Raw genomic sequence first — 12,334 nt, 5'->3', positions numbered from 1 at the left:
ATTATACCACAATATAAGTATATCAGATGTTTTTTCATTCGCATTATTTTATGCGTAGTGGGAAATATAGCTAAAATCTGAATAAAATTTAATTCAACAAGGTGAGTGCCCAGAAAAAATAATTTTTGTGAAACTGATGGCTAATTCTAATTATTTTAATGCTTCATAAAATGCTAATAAAGACTGAAATTTATTAATTATACTAAATTGAGCACTATCATCAGTGCAGTATATTTTTATCGAATGCTTTCCCGTTTCCTATGTCGGCATAAATCAAACCAAACTGCATTATAAGCGAAAGGAGCAAAAATGACTCAAAAGCACGATATTGAATAATAAATTGCGGAGTACATTTAACGGTCTTTAGCGTGAGCGTGATTGTTTCAAAGCGACTCTGCTAGAGTGGCTGCTAAAGTTCTCCCTCTATCCAGGTGCCAAACACGCCACGTGGGGGGCGGCACAATTGTTCCAGGAGGGTTGGCCCGCGCACAAGGGCGGTTCTCTCAACCCTCGCCCTCGAGATAGTCATCCTTTTGCCGCGCTCCTGAGCAAACCTTAACAGCATGGTAAGTCTCCGCAAATGCATAGTGTCATTTTTGCAATTCGCATGATTTACCAATTCTATTTTCTTTTTAAGCGAAATTTTAAAAATCTGTATATAAGTCAATTAATGGGTTAATTTCAATAATTGAGACCTCTTTTTGCATCCAATTTATAAAAACTAGAAGGAAAATCCTGGAAATCTTGTTTCAGAATTTTTGAAACTTAAGAAGGGTTAACAGTTGTCACGAACAAAAGCCAAACAAGGCTTTCATCACTGATGTCTTTCACAATATTAGGTATTTTTAATTGCTCGTCTAATTGAGAAATATTTAGAGAGCAGGCAGTTCGCTCTCCATTTAGTGCTCGTAAAAATGTGCTTGTCGTTTTCAAAACTTACAAAGTAATTCTGGAATTTCTTAAAACCTCATTGTAATTTAAATTTGAGAAAAAATAAATGACTGGCTCTACTCCATGTGGGAAATTAATTATAGTTATCTACAAGCTGTACAACAATTATGTGTTATCTAATATTTCCTCACAGAACTTCCACGGTTAATTTTTCCACAGTGTTAAATCATTCAGTTTTTTCTGAAATTTAAAGATTAATCCCACATATGAGTGTTTTTTCTTTGCCTCGTTATGTTATGAAGAATAAATATAATATTTTAAATGCAAATGTGGAAATTTTACTGGTTTTTGCTTACAATATTATTCAGTTTTTCATTGCCAGGGATACGCATTAATCCTGTCAGACAAATGGGTGTTGTGGAAAAAGAACTGGTGTTTCGAACAAAATCGAATTAATTTGAAATGGAAAGCGGCGGCTGAAATTTACCAGCCTCATGTGTTGCATTGGTAATTATCAGAGAGCGGCAGCAGCGTTGTTTGGCGTAATTGACTTGGCATGCAAGCCAAATGAGTTGTCATTTGATTGCACATGCAAATAATGACTGCGATCATTTAGCGTGCTGTGTTGTAGGTGGGTGCTGACCGAAATAAACCCGATCCCGCTGATGATCAGACAGCCTCCCACTTGCCAATGCACGTGGGTATTAATAGCTGCTAGTTTTGCTTTGCATATGTGCAAATCGCTTTACAGTTCGCAAATATTTTTGAGTCGGTTCGAGGAATAAAATAATTTATCCGATTTCTGTGGATTTAGCGTAACATCCAGTTTTGTTTATATTGATGAATATAAATGACAGGTGAGTTTTGACAGTACTTTTAAAAATGGGAATCAAATTTATCAAAGGTGGTCATTTCTAAAATTATGTGGTTTGGAAGCATTATTAGCCAAATATTTTGGTAACAGCACACAAACATTCAGCAACAAAAACAAATAAACATATGATATTCAATCATTTCCGATTAAATCAGTAATCAAAATCTGAATGTTAACAAGGGCGTTAATTTATTTGTTAGATTTTTAAACAATGATTTGATTATGCAAGTAAAATAAATATAAGGGAGAAAATTCGCTTTACCATGAACACTCGTTGGTCATGAATTAGAATAAATTAATGTGATACTATCGAAAGCCTCTCTCTCTATCTATTCACGGCGGTTGGCGGCTGCACACGCGACCCAAAATTTGCCGGCTGACACGGCTGGCTAAGACCTCTACCAATAATAATTATTATTTAGTTTCCACTTCCTAATGAAACCACTCTAAGTAACAAGTTTCTCTGTTGCGTTTTAAAAATATAGCTTTATACTAACCAGACCAAAGATTTTGTATTAAATTTAACTCGCGATACGAGAGTAGAAAGTTAAGCCGTTCAAAATCCTCCCCAGCAATCGTGACTTTTCGCGAAATCACAGCTAAGAAGCAACAAAGATTGCAGCAGCCGCCCTGAGCGAGATGGAGATAATATTTCATTACTCACAGCCAGGCAACACAAATTATTTTCTTTTCAAGAACTGCCCGAGGCCGGAAACCTAATTTACCTGTGTGCCAGTCCGCGGAACCGGGTGAGTGACGTGAAAAAGACAGGGCGAGAGACACACAAAATTCTATTATCCGCGCGCAAAACCTCAAGACAAACGAACAACTCAAAACATCCATCAAATTAATGCTCAGCAACGGGGTGCGCCGCGGGGTTTTCCAACATTCACTCGCTTGAAAAGCCGTCTCAGGAGTTTCTTCAAATATCTGATCTATCCCGATTTAGCCTTTCGCTTTTTCTAATTAAAAATTATCCAGAATGAATCAAGTGCTCGGAGTTCAAACATCCACCAGGATTGCGGATCGATGTATTAAAACGGAATTGATCCTCTTTGCTACAAAATTATAGGGTGTTACTGTGATGAGGAAACTTGTCGAAATAAATTTATGCAAAAAATGTTATCAACGACATCGAGGATAGCTTCCTTTTTAATTTACCATCAGAACAAACCAACCTTGAGTGTCCACTTCGACATCTTAACTTTGCCGTAGAATAATTTAACTGTCTTACTTTGCTTTGATTCATATTAATTCATGCCTTTTGCTAGCCATGCAGGTCTAAAAGAACTGCTTGAAATTGTAATAGTGCTGGGAAACTATTATTACGCTAACAATGCACTGTTAAAAACGGGATGAAATATTACATTGTCTTTAGTAAAAGTGGCCTAGCTGCTTAATTATGTAAAATCCAACGAAGATGATTTATTTCTAAACAATAAAATTAATTTTGAACCCGTGGCCTTTTTTAGCTTGAAAAACTCGAGAAACTCAAAGCGTGGCTGGGGTATGCAACCTGCGTGACTGCGCTGGGGAGCGGGATTGCATAGTCGCCTCGACGACAGGAGCATCAATATTTAAGACGCGTTTGTGTAGCTTGATGCGACCGTGTATCTTAGTCAAGTTAGTTTCGGGGGTCCCGCGGGGTTGCTGAGTGTCAGCAGCCCCCGAGGGCGCTCGCGAGCAGTCAGCCAGGAAGAAAAATGGAATCACCGGCGGACGGATGGACGGGTGGAAACCTGCGCGCTGATCTGCGATGCGGCAGTGTCTATTTTAATCTGATATATGCCAAACAAGCGCAGCAGCACGGTCCTAATCAAATAAAAAAGTTATGGAGCGTGCGAATAAGCGAACGTGGAGAACACGGCCTTGCAAGTATGTATGGCTCGGCTACACACGCGCGCGCCGGTGTATAAAGAGGAAAACAAACAGTGGGCTCGAAATTAATTTACGAGCGATATGATTTACACCCCAAGGCCCAAGGCGAGCCACGCAGCCTCTCAACCAAGCTAGCTTGATTGAATGCTTTCAAAACTCCCGGCAAAAATAAGGTAACGTGCATTTCGTTGGATGCATCGGGAGTTGATAAAGGAAAGAGCTAAAATTCTACTGCTTGTTGAAAAACGTTGATGATTTTTTTGTTTCTGGCTTAAAGCGAAAGATAAAAAATTCAATCATGAGTTTCAAGCAGAAGATTTCCCCAAAATAGTTTAGTTGTGTTTTTGCACACAGACAATCTAACAATAAGGCCTAACAACAAGAAAATTAACAACGAACAGGGAATTTGATTAAAAACTTTTGCAAATATTGCTCTAATCTGTGTGGGCGTAATAAAGGAAAGGCAGCTACGAGTAAAATTTCAAAAAGTAAATCATCTTGCTTGTTCTCGTACTGTGCAGTGGCTGTTTCGGCCCTTCAGGCTTCAGCAGCAGTACTCTTCCTGTTTTATACAAGTACGCTCTTTTAATAAATAACATAGAACGAGTGGAAATATTATTCTTTCTTTATTGGTCGTATGGAGCCGGCTGTGGCATACTTTATGAAATCGAGCGGACTGGATTCAAATTTATTTGAAAAACTTTGAACTCAACGAAGGTGAAGTCCCGTTATACATTTTGCTCTAAAAATGCAACCGCAACCTTTAGTTATTTTTTCTCTGTCAAGAATGGCATAATTTCTTTGCTATACATATTTAATTTTTTAGGTTCAGACTAGTTGAGACAATTTTGACCAAATTTAATCTTATATATCAGTACAGTAAAGGTTTATTATTAAATTTATGACGAGCCCACGCTGACTCAATTAGTAGGAAAATTGACTATTTTTCATTCAAATTTAATTATATGAACTTTCTCACGGCAATTCATTGATTGATTCTCAAAATTTCTTGCTAAGCAACTCATCTAGGTTTCTTAACTGAACCAGGGGGTTGCAACCAGAATTGTAGAGAGGCATTCTTTGTTGATAAGACGCATGTTCACGGAATGGAAATGACTGTGAAAATAAATATAAATTTCTGACATATTCAATTCAATTTTTGAAATAGGCGACCACTCGAGGTTGTGTTCACAATGGCAATAAATTAAACCAGGCCTCATCAATAGGACGTACTGGATGACATCGAAACTATAGACGACAATTTTTCACAACGAGGATGAAGCCTGGTTTAATTTATTGCCATTGTGAACACAACCTCGAGTGGTCGCCTATTTCAAAAATTGAATTGAATATGTCAGAAATTTATATTTATTTTCACAGTCATTTCCATTCCGTGAACATGCGTCTTATCAACAAAGAATGCCTCTCTACAATTCTGGTTGCAACCCCCTGGTTCAGTTAAGAAACCTAGATGAGTTGCTTAGCAAGAAATTTTGAGAATCAATCAATGAATTGCCGTGAGAAAGTTCATATAATTAAATTTGAATGAAAAATAGTCAATTTTCCTACTAATTGAGTCAGCGTGGGCTCGTCATAAATTTAATAATAAACCTTTACTGTACTGATATATAAGAGAAAATCATCGAGCAATACTTCTTTTGTCATCTCGTTGAGTTACAAACAAAACAATCTACACAAAATATATTCCATCACATTTAAGCTCGCGGCTATTTTCCAACTTGCACCTTCCGTTTCGAGTTTCTCCCCGCCACAAGGAAGTGAAACTTATTTTTGGAAGCGACCCATCGTCCCGGCACTCGTGCGGCGTGTCAAATTTTTGGCACCTTTTGTGTTTTATCGCGTGAAAGGCTGTGCGCGGCGGCGCGTGTCAGTTTAAGATCGACGCGTCAAACGCAGCGCGAGTGTCACTCTGAAGGCGGCTTTCTCTACTCCATCTCGGTGAATAAAACAAGAGATCGTCGCCGGCGTTGTCGTCTTACCCGGCAATGTTTGCCTCTGCGCCAATTAAAACGCACGCACCGCATTGTGCCTTTTGGTTCGGTTGCAAAATCGATCAGCCCGTCACCGAACGCGGAGGAGCGAACCTGCCGTGAGATCGAACACACACGCATGCATGCACCAATTTGAATTTGCAGCCGGCACTTGGCTAACGCGCCGTGAAATTCGTTCTTGTGCAGCTTTTGCAGCGAGACTGATGATTTAATTGTGGCCTGACACCCGAGTTACGAGTGCTCAGGCAGAAAGCGGCTTTTGGATTGTCCTTCACCTGCAGCCACTCTTCCCTTTTACGTGCTCCACGTGAATTTTGCGCTAGTTTCAGCCTTAAACTACTGCTCTTCAACACGGAAACGAGACGAGAATGTAATTAAGCACGAATTCACTTGGATTCGAAGGCTCCCTACCATGTTTTTGAGAGTAACAACAAGCTTTCCAGACTCATCAAGTCAAGAGCATGGCTTATTTTCGCTTTTTATCAGGGGAGAATTCTTCTGCGATGCAAAATAGGCAGCATTTTAGTCGTTCTTGACAGGAACACAACAAAAACTCGTCCTCGTTTTTGGTCGTTGTTTAAAAATTTTACTAACCTGTTTTAATAAATCAATTTCATCAGAAGTTCATTACGTAAGCATAGAAATATAAGATATAATTTACAAGGACAATAAACGCGTCAAATAATACTAAGTTAATTGCAGCTTTGCGCTAAAACTTAAAAAAAACTATTATTTTTTCAGAAGAGATGATAAGTAAATGCCTCCCTCAAGTTAAAATTTCAAATTTGTATTTTTCTTCTGATTTTACTATGGCAAACAAAAAATCAGGCACGGAAGGCTGAAAAAAATGTATTTATGTCCCTCAAAACACATATATTTATTATCCTCATATCTTATTACTGAGTTAAAAAATATTCAATATGCATGGTGGTTTTGAAAGCTTTCAAATTAAGTTCTCTGACCATCAAAAGCGCGTTTAAAGCGTTAGTTTTTATGTTCCTTGGGACCTCTTTTCGGCATAATACATTCTATTTTGAAATTGGAGGGGTTGCGTGCGGTCATTACCACGGCGCGGGCGGCCGACTGCAAGAATTATGTTCCGAGGGAGGGCGGACATCTGAGAAAACACCACTAACTCTGGTGCATAGGAAAAGGTGTAAATCTTGGCTGAAAACGGCTCGCCGCTTGGCCAGCTGGAATTAACTGGAGAGGCTGCTCGGTGCCAAAGGTAAATGCTTCCGTTCAGGATATTTCTCTTTGCTTTTGCACAACAAATAAACTATCCAATGAAATCCTCTTAGAAATGCGTGCTCTCAGCTTGAAAGATTTGCAAAACAATTATTGCGTGTAAGGCTCTCAATTTTGACAAATGCATTTTCCTTTATAAAAAAAATATGTGTCCTTTGTGAGATCAAGAACAGCAAAAGAATTAACTGACTTCGATTGATCTACACTTAGGTCTTATTAGGTCAATAGTCTCGTTTTATCGATAAATCTTTCTCTGGATTGGTTGTTTCCAAAAAAGACAAAATGAGTAAAAATGCTTTTTTTTATTCTCGAGCTCCCTAAATTTACCCTACTCTCAATATTTCATTCAGTTTAATTCAATCTTTTACAAATCCAGCCCCTTTGATGGTTAGAGATCTATTTGAGGGCTTTTTGATCCTATCCAGTTGGTTTTAATCGGACTTTTAGCTAAAAATCTCTCTTGAAGGGTTTTTTTTAAATTTGACCAGACTCACGTTTTTAATTAATCCTAAAAGCATTTTATGCTAAGGATATTGTTGATCAACCGAAATTCCCAATTACTGCAACAACAGTTCAAAAATGTACATCTTCCATTTTCTCGGTTTCTTGTTCCAACGGCGGCAAAATGTCATTTTGGGGTGTCGGAAGACGGCTGCTGGCTGCCTGCTCGAATTTATTTAAAAACAAAGCCGCGTGGAAATGATATGGGGCGCGCAGGTAGGCACGTCTGCACGTTAGTCAAGCATAAAAAAGGAGCAAAAGCTGCTGGGTGTGCAGAGTGTGCCGCACGCATACTAATCAGCCAGGACGCGCCGGATTCAGACAGATCAAAGCGGGCCGCGTGTGCTGCCGATCAATTAGTATTGTGCAAATCACAGCCGCATTTACCAGCCATCACCGATTGGCCGACACACCGGCATTTCGATTCTGCACTCGGGCCGGCTGGCGATCGAAAAATAAATTTAGTGGAAGGAAAGATTCTCGTGGAAAAGGCATATAATAGAAAACGCGCGGCCTTCCCCTCGAATCAAACAATGGGATGCTGCTGAAGCTGAAAGAAAAGGCTTTGCCGCAGGCGTCTTTGTCAGGCACTGCACGTTTTTGTTTCTTAATTCAAAATTAGTGCAACCCTTAATTTTATTTTTACTAGCTACCTTTCCTCGTCACAAAAGCGCCAATTTAAGAGCACGTCCAAAGATGTGCTAGGCAATTTACCTGCGATTTTAATGCGTTTATTGATTGCTAGTAAAATTGTATGATTTGCAGCTTCGAAATTAATGTCATGCTTATAAAAATTAAATTAATCCAACATTAAATCCGTTAAATTCAACATGTCATGTCAAATATAATTAGTTTTTTTGTATTTTTCTCCGTGGAATCGTTTCTTGCTGAGGCCTGTTTAATTAGTAACACAAAACAATATAAATAAATAAAGTTACCGGACCAAATGAAATATTCCGAGAGCCGCATCTGCGGAGCCAGAAATTTCTAACAAAAATCCACTGAGCTATTTCCCTCTCTGCTGCGTTTGTGTACTCTCTGAAGCGAGAAATATAATAGCCCTCGTATAAAAAATGACACAAAATTCCCCAGCAGACATGGCGAGGGCGAGCTGAGTTAATTCACTCAACAAGAGCCACCGGCACTCAAGACATCTCTCGAGCTAACGAAATTCAGTCGAAAACAAAGCCCCGGAGGATCTGCCGCGAGTAATGCACGCGTGCACATCAGCAGAGCAGAAAGTTTCAACAACGTTGTTAGTGCAAAATAAATCACAGCTCGGGCGTAGTTATCATTAAGTGAGGTAAACCATACAGCTGCAACGTGGAAATGAGCGGGTAACCACGTGCCGTATATGCAAGTGAAATGTTGTGCTGGGTGAGGGAAGGAAAGGACTTCTTCTCGATTCTCTCGGTCCCAGTCGTTCGTTTCTGTGTGTCTGCATTGCGCACAATAGCTCTCATTACTGGCTCCACGGAAGACTCACGTGTGACGTAATGGCATTTCGCTCATCCTAACAGGCTTGCTGAATAATGTTGCCTGCTATCTTCATTCCGTTTAAAAGTAGTGGATTTTTTTTTTTTAATTTACGGACCCTCTCCAAGCGAGGCAGTTTTTTTAAATAAAAATGCACTCGTGTCGTTTCCAGTTCATAAAGGAATTATCCCTTTTTCTCTTAAAAATATATCTGACTTGTTTAGAAAAAATCTAAATTTCGAGGCATCGTTGGAATTTTTTGAACTGGTCACCGCGTTAGAGAGAGAGTTTAATACTGGCTGGATAAAAAGAGCACGGCCGGTACATTGTGACCTCAACATCGTTAGGGCTGGCAAAGATTAGGACACATTTGTTGCCTTCATGACTATTTGGTATAAATAAACTTAATTTGGGTATGGGGAAGTATGGGGTAAAGTTACCCTGCTTTCCTGCCATAAAAACAAGTTTTGAATCTAAATAAAATTGGTAATAAAGGAAAGAAAAAAGGCCAATTTCAAAATTGCCAACTGCACTCAGATAGTATTTTGCCAAACATAAAAAATTTCGCCATCCATGTCCTGTTTTTCAGAATAAAATAAAAATGTTTTATTAAATTCTCCAGAAAATTCATGAAAGAGGCCATTACCAAAGATTTAACTTGTTACCATCATCAGAATCAAATAAATATTTTGCTAGGCAAAATTAAAAAAAGCAACACCGTTTTAGTTGACTTCTAATTTAAGCCTGCACTCCTTAAGAGGCTTATATTTTTATTGCAAATGTCTGGAGAAGCTGTTGCGGTGGGGTCCCTTGAGTTGGAGGCCCAGGGCTGATGGTCAATCCATTACTCAGCTCCAATCGCGGTGAAAGGCAGTCCCGAAAAGTAGTCGCCCTTTGCTGCGGTTCTGGCTTTTCTATTTCCGTACACGTCCTCTTTTCTATTTTCCATAGACTCCGGGCCGGGACAGCCGGCCGACATGACTTGTAAATGTAATGCGCTTTGTCATATCCCTGTGCGTGAAATTAAATGCACTCAGCCGGCAACACTTTGCTGAAATAACAAATCGCTCTCTCACTCCTCGCGCGCGCGCTTTCTCCCCCTGAATGAATGAGTGCACCACGTGCTTTTAGTGTGGAAAAGTGCTCGATTTTCGACACGCACTCCAGCGTCTTCGATAGTACTATACGCAACAGCTCAAAAATTCAACACGGGGAGTTGGAAAATGCATTTTGTGCATGCACCTCGTCACTCCATAAAAGTGCAGAATCATCGTTGAGTTTGGATATACAGGTTTTGTAACGTCGCAATGGGGTTTTTGTTTAAATCTCATTGAAGATGGAAATGATTAACTTTTATTCAATATTTTTTAACACTTTCGTGTTCAACAGAAGTGTCGCCCATTCATACATGCTTTCTTTTTTTGTAATTGACCTGTGCTACATAATCTATTATGACTAAATGTGAGAATATACAAACATATATAAATAAAAAATTGAGTGCGAAATAATGCGCAAGCCTATTCCGCCCCAAAAACAATTCCTGAGGGGCGGTAAAAATTCTTGATACGTTCACCTTAGTGTTAAGAAAATAATGAAAGAGTTAATCATTTTCCTAATTTACATTTTTCTGCTAATTTCACATTGCACAATCTACAACACATCGTTACAAAAAGTAACATCAATTTTGACTTAAACTCTAACTGCATGCATTAATTTATATTGGTTACATAAGAAATGAAGTACGGAAAAGGCTTTTTGTAGTATCAAACCCTCTTAAAAAGGAAAGGAAGACTTTGACACGAAGAAGTGCGTTTCGCGTCACGCAGAAATGCGTAAAGAAGCATTTGTCAGAGTCACTCTGCTCTCCCTTGCAGCCGTTTGAATTATGGATTCAGAAGATTTGCCGCTCAACACGCGCACGTCAGATTATTCATTAGCAAAATGCGCTAATTCACTACACAGTCGGATTATAATATAACGTATTTATTCGCAGGGGAAGGGGATGGAGGAGGGCGAGCGCAGCTTAATCCAACAGATGGATTCTCGCAATTTTTCACCGGCTAATTGAATCGCGCACAGCTCTGTATAGTGGGTAATTATAATTTAATGACAACAATTACGGTACTTCTCCTGCAACGGCGAAAATGAGCCGGCGTGGCCAGTAAAATGCGAAGGAGCTTGTTAACGACGAGCTTGTACTTTTCACTTGCGCGCAAAATGCTGTGGACCGAACGTGAAGTAAAGCCTTGGTTTATTGGGAGGTTTGGGGAAATGATGATGCAGAGACATTTTGCAAGTTGCAATTTAAGTTGCTATACAATAATTTTGTATGTGTGTATGTTTGTTTATTTGCATAATTAGTCAAAATCAAAAGCGTTAACGCGAGAGCGAGGTATTATTAAAAAAAGGTTCAGCTAAAAGTGTGTTCAAATCCATTAAAAAAAAAATGGAATATAACCCTTCATTTTATTGGTACTATCTTTTAGTATAGACGGAAAGAAAAATAGCTCAATTTCGTTAGTGAATTTGGTACGTCCTTCTTCAAAATGACAATATCTTAACATATGGGCCAAAAATTAAGATTTTTCAGCAAAAATACCATATTTTGACAGTAAGCACGAGTCAACTGAGCTGAAACGATGTTTCGAAAGACAGTCTAAACCGGCCCAGGAACTGTCTTAATTGAACGCATATTAAACAGTCTAAAAATAGTCGACTATTTCCCGGAAAAACCGTCTGAAATTTACAGCCCTGTCAATATTTCTTCAAAATATGATCTGACAGAGAAAAGGCTTCATGACAATCATACATACAGATGAGTGCAAACGAAACTAACGAGCTAATTGCCTTAAACTGTCAGAGCTTTGAAAAATGATTTGATTTATTTTAGAATTACTAATCTAATGGTGTTTATAAAAATCGCCAGGCCTTAAAGGCAATTGAAAAATTTGCAAGCGGAGCGCAAACGCGTTGGGTCTGCAACACACAAATGTGACAGCATCGTAAAAGCGGTGGCTGCCTGGCTAACTGGCACACATACACCCACTCTTTTCGTGTCGCTCGGTGGGCCTGACGTCAAATGACATAATAAAGCACCTAATGATCGAGTCTACTATAAAAAACAGCAGCAGCGCACTTTACACGACTGGCAAGTCTCGCGTGGCCTCCAATTTTAATCGGAAATGAAATTACAAAGTTGTCGTAAAGAGGAAAAGCGCTTTTGCACAAACAGATCTGCACTCGGTTTTCTCCGTGGAATATTGTGCCGGCGTCTATGTGTGTATTTTTTTTGTATTTTTCTCTCTCCTTTTTACAAAGGCAACAGACATTGCCGGCAAATGGGGTTGAAGCGCTCCAGCGGCGGCGGCCAGCGAGGCTGTTGTCTCTTTATCTGGATTTTCTTTGTGACCCGCAAAATTTCATTCACTTAAAAGATGTGCTCGGCTGAATTGAA

General features: G+C 39.2%; 1 protein-coding gene across 1 annotated transcript in view; it reads left to right on the top strand.

Annotated features, from left to right (window-relative positions):
• The first annotated feature begins 464 nt into the window (after nt 1–464).
• The window catches only part of LOC135944146 (chondroadherin), a 34,944-nt gene continuing 23,074 nt past the window's right edge, over nt 465–12,334 (top strand). The window contains exon 1 of the mRNA XM_065490925.1: nt 465–566. The gene's annotated coding sequence lies outside the window, so the exon portion shown is untranslated. The remainder of the gene's footprint in view (nt 567–12,334) is intronic.

The sequence above is a fragment of the Cloeon dipterum genome, chromosome 4 (genome assembly GCF_949628265.1).
Source record: "Cloeon dipterum chromosome 4, ieCloDipt1.1, whole genome shotgun sequence".
Taxonomy (NCBI): Eukaryota; Metazoa; Arthropoda; class Insecta; order Ephemeroptera; family Baetidae; genus Cloeon; species Cloeon dipterum.
The sequence above is the reverse complement of the archived record's forward strand: the minus strand, read 5'-3'. Positions and strand labels throughout refer to the sequence as shown.